Source organism: Otolemur garnettii, unplaced genomic scaffold (assembly GCF_000181295.1).
Source record: "Otolemur garnettii isolate 467f Iridium unplaced genomic scaffold, OtoGar3 scaffold00025, whole genome shotgun sequence".
Classification (NCBI taxonomy): Eukaryota; Metazoa; Chordata; class Mammalia; order Primates; family Galagidae; genus Otolemur; species Otolemur garnettii.
Window position 1 is genome coordinate 15792519 of NW_003852420.1, and position 8458 is coordinate 15800976.

Here is an 8458-nt window from a genome sequence, read left to right on the forward strand (position 1 = left end):
TGCCTGTAGTCCCAGCTACTTGGGAGGCTGAGGCAAGAGAATCACCTAAGCCCAGGAGTTGAAGGTTGCTGTGAGCTGTGACACTCTACCAAGGGCTACAGAGTGAGACACTGTCTCAAAAAAACAAGAAAAGTGACACAGTGAAGGCAAAACTGGTACTAGAACTCATGGCTCCAATCTTCTCATTCCAGTGAGTTCTGCTGGTGCCTCACCTGCTTCTCAACAGATGCTGTGGTTGCATGTACCCAGCCTTGCCAGAATGGTTTAGACAATTAACCAATGGTTTGGTTGCCACGTAGAAAGCCAACTGACAGGAGAGATGGAGCAAACAGTTGCTATTTTAGGGGTTGTTTTTCTTTCAGTTATAACTGGCTCTTCGTGGTTAGGCAGGCTGGCACAGGCTGGGTGGAGGATCACAAACCCCACAGTTGTGTTGCTCTTACATTTCTGACTGACTGTGTAACCAGGCTGAACAAGGCACTGTCTTTCTCTGGATCACAGGTTGCTTCCATGCAAGAGATTGGAATAATTCCTACTTTTAGGCAGTTTTATAGGACTCTGGGGGAGGATTAGGAAGTCTATAAAGAACCTAGGAAAAATTGGTATATAAATAGCAATTTGGGGAGTTTTTTTTTTTTTCTTCTTTTTTATTTTGAGACAGAGTCTCATGCTGTCACCCTGGATAGAGTAATGTGGCATCATAGCTCATAGCAACCTTAAACTCCTGGGCTCAAGAGATCCTCTTGCCTCAGCCTCCTGAGTAGCTAGGACTATAGGCACTTGCCATAACACCTGGCTAGTTTTTCTATTTTTCATAGAGACAGGGTCTCACTCCTGCTCAGGCTGGCCTCAAACTCCTGAGCTCAGGTGATCTACTCTTTTTGGCCTACAAATGTGACACATGTAACCACCACCTAAAATACATTTATAGCACCCTGGCAGTCTTGATGGTTTTCATAGCAGATTAGGACTAGAGAAGAGGGCCGTATTTATTTATTCTGGCCCCTTTTACTTTTGTATTATTTATTCATTTATTTTAGAGACAGAGTCTCACTTTGTTGCCCTGGGTAGAGTGATGTGGCGTCACAACTCACAGCAACTTCCAGAATCGCCTCGGGCTTAGGCGATTCTGTTTCCTCAGCCTCTAGAGTAGCTGGGACTACAGGCGCCCTCCACAATGCCTGACTATTTTTTGTTGCAGGTTAGCTGGGGTCAGGTTTGAACCCACCACTCTAAGTATATGGGGTCGGCGCCCTACTCACTGAGCCACAGGCGCTGCCCTGGATCCTTTTACTTTCTTTTTTTTTTTTTAAAGAACATCTTAAATTTTTAATCCTTTCTTTACAGGTTACCTAGACCATTTTTGATTAAGAAAACTGTAGAAAGTTAGTAACTGCCACAAGCGAACGCCAGGCGGTGGCCCATGTCAATTTTCCACAGAGTCCTGTTTTGCCGGGTATCTGAATGCACTGCTCAGGGTCTCTGCTCACACTTACTGGAATCAATCGTGGCAGATTCTAGTCCACAGGTCGCTTTTTCCCATATTTCTTTGTAGACTCTTCAGCATTCTTACAGAATTTTTTACGGTCCTTAGAGTATTCTTCAGCTAGGTCAGCCTGTAGCAGGTGCTCAGGCTGGGGGTCGTTCACCAGTGCTATGAGGGACTGGATTACTTGGTCGGTTTTGGTTGCTGGCTTCCAGTTTTCAGCACTCATTACTGGCAGACAGACCTGCCCCTTTTCATCGATGTTTGGGTGATAGATCTTTGTTTTAAATGTGATCTTCGGTGGCTTGAGTGGGTACTCTTTTGGAAAGTTGATTTCGATTCTGAAGGCCCCCTTATCATATGGAGGGTTGTCAGGAACAATAAGCCCTTGCCAAGTCAATAAATTAGCTTCATCAACCTGGATGTTATGGAAGTTTTTCATTCCACATTTGTGGATTTCTTCAAGCTCCTTCATCAGCCTCCTGCTGGCCGCCATCTTGGATCTCTACTTTTTTTTTTTTAGTTTCCATACATAGAATTGATCTGATCCCTTTTCAGAATCTCAGAGGCCATTCATTCTACTGTTACTCATTTAACATGTTTCCCAGGCATCTTTTATTAGAGGGCCCTATGCTAGATATTGCTGGGAGTACAGAGATGAAGAATTATTGGCCTCTGTCTCACGGCTCTGACTCATAGCTCACCAGGAATTATGATTAGAATCCAAGGGAGAAAGTGAGAAGGAATTGGGAGGAGAGGGTATGTGTATTTATGTAGGTTAGAATTTTTCCCAGTCCTCTCAATGTTAAAAACACAGGGAGAAGTCCAGATTCAGCCCTTTCTCGACCAGTTCTTTGCATTCTCAGACTGTGTTGGGGACTTGAAGAGGTGCAGACCCAGCTGAAAATCAGTGTCTTTGGTGGTTTCTTAGCTTTACTTTTCCCTTGGGAAGCAGGAGTGAACTTGGGCAATATTGAAGAAAACAGAAAGAGACACTTGTCTCTCCTCCTTTTGCCCCTAAGCTCTAAGGATTTGACTTCCTTTCTGTCTTGGATCTTAAATCTATAAGACCACAAATCTACTTTACAACTTTTGTATTAGCCTAGGTGGAGTTGAAACACATTCTTCTTAGTAAGGTATCACAAGAATGGAAAAGCAAGTATCCAATGTGTTCAATACCGATGTGAAACCAGTAGACAATCTAAAACATGCCCACATAAGAAAAAAACTCACTTCAATTCAAGTTGGGGGAAGGAGGAAGGAAGGAGCCAGATTGGCATGCTCCCACTTAATGGGTACAATGTAAGGGTATACAGCATACCTCTTGGATGCAGGACACAACTACAATAGGCATTCTACCTAACAAATGCACACATTGTTACCTAACTGTACCCTCACATTGAAATTTAAAAAAAAAAAAGACCACAAATCTTTTGCGAATTAATTTTGGTCTGAATTTATCTGCTCCCTTTGGTCAAGTAGTTTAAAACATCGAGTTTTGGGGCGGTGCCTGTGGCTCAAAGGAGTGGGGTACCAGCCCCATATGCCGGAGATGGCAGGTTGGCAGGTTCAAACCTAGCCCCGGCCAAAAACTGCAAAACAAACAAACAAACAAAAAAACATCAAATTTCCAATTTCTTAAGTTAAAACAGACTCAGAGTGGACTTTTCTGATCCTTTCCATGTATGAGAAGCAAGTTTTTATTTTATTTTAATTGCTAATATAGGCACATATGGCTCTGTGGTTGGTAGGAGGGATGAAGGCCAAATCCAGAGTAGATGCATGGTGATCCTTTTCTTTAAAGAAAGTCTCTGGAGGTAGTTAAGAGACTACCCCGCTAAGGCAGAGTCAGTCTGAAGACATAACACTCTAGGACATCTAAATATTACAGAGTCATATCTTAGTACATGTGTAGAAAGTAGATAGGAGAGGTTGAAGGGCGGATGATTCAGCTTGGCTGAACCTTCCTTAAGCTCTTATGAATTACTGGATCTTGAAAATACTAAAGGACTTGACAAGTCATCTGGGTCCATTCCCCTATTCCTATTTTATAGATGAAGAAACTTAAGACTTTGATTTGACCAGAATTACCTGGCAGCACAACTGTAACAAGAGCCAGATCTCCTGTCTGGTGGAGTGTGAATATAGGTCCTAGAGGAGTGGACTGCTCAGCAGGGTTTGGAAGGAAGAGGGTGGGGTTAAGGCCTGGAATGGTGGCTCACACCTGTAATTCTAGCTCTCTGGGAGGCAGAGGTGAGTGGATCTCCTGAGACCAGCCTCAGCAAGAGGGAGACCGCTGCCTGTAAAAATAGCCAGGCGTTTTGGTGGAGGCCTGTAGTCCCAGTTACTTGGCAGGGTGAGGCAAGGGGATCACTTGACCCTAAGAGTTTGAGGTTGCTGTGAGCTATGATGCTATGGCACTCCACTGAGGGTGACAAAGTGAGACTCTGTCTCAAAAAAAAAAAAAAAAAAAAAAAAGAAGGTGGGGTTGAGGGGAAGATAGATGGAGTGGCATTTAATGATTCCTCCCATCACTTGAAGCCAGGAAGGGCAAGGTACAGAAAAGAGGGAGGAAGAGGTAAGAGTGGGAAGACAATAAGGTTGTCAGTTGTCTAGGGGGAAGGCCCCGGAATGCCTTTAGCTTGGGCTGCCATAACAAAATACTAGAGACTGGGTGATATAAACGGCAGAAATTTACTTTCTCACAGTTCTGGAGACTTGAAGTCCAAGATCAAGGCTCTGGGTGATTTGGTTTCTGGTGAAGGTTTGATTTCTGGCTTTCAGATGGCTGCCTTCTCTGTCCTCACATGGCCTTACCTTGGAGTGTGTGTTTCTTGTGGGGAGTAGGTGGAGAGAAAGGGAGATCTCTTCTTTTATAAGGCTACCACTCCTATCAGATTAGAGCCCCACCTCTGTGATCTCATCTAGCCTTAATTACCTCCAAAAGGCCACCTCTCCAACTATAGTGGCATTTGAGGGTCAGAGGTTCAGCATATGATTTCTGGGAGTGGGGGCGCAGTTCAGTCCATAGCACTCCTTTTTTCTGATCAGCTACTTTAGAACCCTTGAGGTGTTGTTTTCCTTGGTAGAAAGGATGTTTTCTGACATTCCTTTCTTTACATTCTTTTCTAAACAATTAGATTATAACTTAGCACTGTTGTGAATTGTTTGAGGGAACAGAGATTATTTTCTTTCAATGTTTCAGTTTCTGGGAAAACCAGATAAGAAACTCATGTTCCAATTTGTTTTTGGTTTTTAATTGTGGTAAAATATATATATAACATAAAACTTCCCATTTTTACCATCTTTAGGTGTGTAGTTCTGTGGCATTAAGTACATTCACATTGTTACGCCTGATGGATTTTTATTCTTAAGTAAAACAGTTCTTCAGTGTGGTGTCTGCCATTAAGAGTAGCTATTTGACCTCTCTCAGCCTGTGTCTTCATCTGTAAAATGAGACATAAAAATATAAGGGCTTTGGAGTCAGACAAACCGGGTTTGAATTCAGGCTTCCTTACTTGCTAACTGTAGTCTTTTAGTTGCAGGTGGCAGAATGCCAGCTTATACCATTTACGTTGCAGAAAAGGGATTTATTGACTCACATGACTGTGGGAAAGGGCAGAGTGGAGCTGGTCTTTTTTTAAGCCAATTGACTTCCTTTTTACTGACTTAACCCTGAATCTGGGCCATAGCTGCACGCCTCTCTCTGGCTTATAGCTTTATTTTTTTTAAAGAGGCTAGAGTGTGGGCTCTCTATGGCCTAGAACTCCTGGGCTCAAGCAATCCTCTGAGCCTTCCAAGTAACTGGGACTACAGATGTGTACCACTACACCTGGCTAACTCTTTTGTAGAGATAAGGTATTGCTATGTTTTTAGGGTAGTCTTGAGCTATTAGCCTTAAACAATCCCTTCTGTCTTGGCCTCCCAAAGTGCTGAGATTACAGGCTGAGCCACCACTCCCAGCTGGTTTATAGCTTTGGTTCCTATGGGAAAGTCTCCACCTCCCTCCTCCATTTGTCTCCTAGCTCTCTTAGAAATATCCCAGAAAAGGATTCTGATTAGTTGTGGGGGTTATGTGCTCATGAATAGACCAGTTGCCATAATTTAGGGGGGAGGAAGGTATCTTGTGGTATCTCAGCTTGGATTATTTCTCCACCCGCCCTATGGCCCTAGGAAGGCAGGGCCTATTTGCAAAGCCTTGAGGATTAAGGGGGTTGCTTCTTAGTAATATAGTTGCATCTTTGCTTTTCTCCTTATCTCTGTTAAGAGTATCCTGCTCTTTGGGCAGCACCTGTGGTTCAGTGAGTAGGGCCTCCTATATACCCAGGGTGGCGGGTTTGAACCTGGCCCTAGCCAAACTGCAATAAAAAGTAGCTGGGCGTTGTGGTGGGTGCCTGTAGTCCCAGCTACTCAGAAGGCTGAGGTAAGAGAATCACCTAAGCCCAAGAGTTGGAGGTTGCTGTGACCTGTAATGCCACGGCACTCTACCGAGGGCAATAAGATGAGACTCTGTTTTTTTTTTTTTTTAAAAAGAGTATCCTGTTCCTGGGCGCCCATAGCTTAGTGGTTAGGGCTCTGGCCACAAACTCTGGGGCTGTGGGTTCATATCCAGTCTGGGCCTGCTAAACAAAACAAAACAAAACAAAAAAGAGTATCCTGCTCCTGCTCATGTGTTCTTTCCCAGCTCTAGCAAGGCTTACAGGGAAGGCAGGTGACATGAGTTCTCATCCTAGGCCTACCCCTCCAACATGCTTTCCTTCAGCACTGAGTACCTCCTCTGTGCTTATACAGCTCTCTGGGCCTTAGTTTCCTTTGTCTGTGCAGGGTTGGATTTACTTTCCTGATGAAATGAGGGGGATAGTTTCCCTGCTTCCAGAAGCTCACATTCTAGTTAAATGGCATGAAGTATGAAAAGAGAGATGCAGTAGGGTTCCAGGGCTCTGAGATTCTGTACCCCAGTTGTGTTTTGTTTTCTTTGTTTTTTAGAGTCTCACTTTGTCATCCTTGGTAGAGTGCTGTGGCGTCACAGCTCACAGCAACCTAACTCCTGGGCTTAATTCTCTTGCCTCAGCCTCCCAAGTAGCTGGGACTACAAGTGCCTGCCGCAATAGCTGGCTATGTTTTTTAGAGATGAGGTCTCCCTCTGGCTCAGGCTGGTATCAAACCTGTGAGCTCAGCCAATTCTCCTGTGTTAGCCTCCCAAGTGCTGGGATTACAGGTGTGAGCCACTGTGCCCGGCTTGTACCCCAGTTTGATGGATCACAGGAAGACTAATTTTTCCCAGGAGAGAGCCAGCTTCTGATGTCTCCTTTGTCCTCCGTTTCTTGCTGCTATTTTGGCAAGGAAGATGATTTGTCTCTGTAACCCCCTCATCATGTGTCTCTTGATTTGCAGAGGAGAAAAGGCTGATTTGCTTTTGCCTCTTACTTTACTCTTCTAACAAGTAGTCATGCTGGTAGTACTTTTCTGCTGGCATCCCACTCTCTCCCCACTTCTCCACAGACATCCCCAACCCCAGACCTCTGTTGTCATCTCAGTTGCCAGGGTGCTCTACTACTTGCTCAGGCAAGAAGGGGCTCTAGTTGTTGGCATGGATTCAGCTGGAAGCAGAGAATGAAAAGCTTTTTGGAAAAGAAAGTGCACCCTAGCCTGGGAACAGAAACCAGAGGCAGGCTGTTTCTCCTTTGTCTCAGCCAAGAACCTGGTCACTTCATATAAGCCTGACTAAGAGCATCCAGCCTGGGACCCGGCCAGTGGGGGAAGGAGTTCCTTCATTTCACTGGCAGGAACAGACCAAAGCTCCAGTGCCAGTCATAGTTGTTCAGCATGTTTGCTGCTGTAAGTAATTAACTGCCTTTCTATGTCTAGAGATGGGGAAGAAATTGACTGTTTTTTTGTTTGTTTTGATTGGGTAGTCACATAAATGGTACATAATTTTAAAAATGCCTTCCTCCCAGCCATTTCATGTCTTTCCCAGAGGTGACCTAAACAAGGCCCCACAATAGTCTTTGCAGTTACAAACATATACTGTACCTATATGTTCTCCTGACAACGCACATGCATGAATGTTAACAATTAGATTACTTTTGAATTCTGTACTCTTTATTGTTTTATAAAAAATGATTTAAATTTGACCCATTTGGAATTTCCTGAACTCCATATTTATCATATGGATTTAGAGAATGTTAATTTAAATTTCAGTTTCTAATTTGGATTTTGAAGCGCCCCCATCCCCCTCAAAGACCTAGGAGAATTATTTCTCCCTCCCTTACCTGTGTTCTCTTCCCTGAGTAACTAGTGTCACTAGTCTGAGAAATGGCATCTCCACCCCAGCCCAGGACCCTTAAAGTCATTCCTGTTCACTCTGTTCCCTTCTCTTGCACATTGAGTTCATACAAGCCCATAGTCTTTCCTCTTGGTTGGCCTATATCTGCTATGGCCTTTGTTTAGGTGTTTGAAATCCATACCATCTAGATTATCACAGGCCATTGTGTGGCCTTTAACCTCCCCCAGCAGCCAGAGGGATAGGTCTGAAATGTAAACCTATTCACATTCCTGTCCTGTTTAGAATCTCTCAATGGCTTTCTACTAAACCCGAGATAAAGTCCAGCAGCTCCTTAACAAGGTATATAAGTCTGTTTTGTTTTTTTTTTTTTGGCTGGGGCGGGGTTTGAATCCACCACCTCTGGTATATGGGGCCGGTGCCCTACTTCTTGAGCCACAGGTGCCACCATAGAAGTCTGTTCTTGATTTTCTCTCTTTAGCTTTTGTCTTTCCTTCCTCCCTCTTCTTTATTCTTTCATGCTTCTCTGTTTCTCCTGTTTGGAAAATGTCCTTCCTGGCTATCTCTTAACATGCTTTAAAATATGTGATAACCGGCTCGGCGCCTGTGGCTCAAGCAGCTAAGGCGCCAGCCACATACACCTAAGGTGGCGGGTTCGAATCCCCAGCCCAGGCCCGCCAAACAACAAT

At 44.2% G+C, this 8458-nt stretch overlaps 1 protein-coding gene and 1 pseudogene across 2 annotated transcripts in view; one reads left to right on the forward strand and one right to left on the reverse strand.

Annotated features, from left to right (window-relative positions):
• CHMP4B (charged multivesicular body protein 4B) overlaps positions 1-8458 on the forward strand; it is a 58155-nt gene that overhangs the window by 18125 nt on the left and 31572 nt on the right. The gene's annotated exons all lie outside the window — the stretch shown is intronic.
• On the reverse strand, positions 1320-2539 carry LOC100956264 (annotated as a pseudogene). The gene has a single exon (XR_002772912.1). The product of XR_002772912.1 is annotated as a ubiquitin-conjugating enzyme E2 L3 pseudogene (transcript).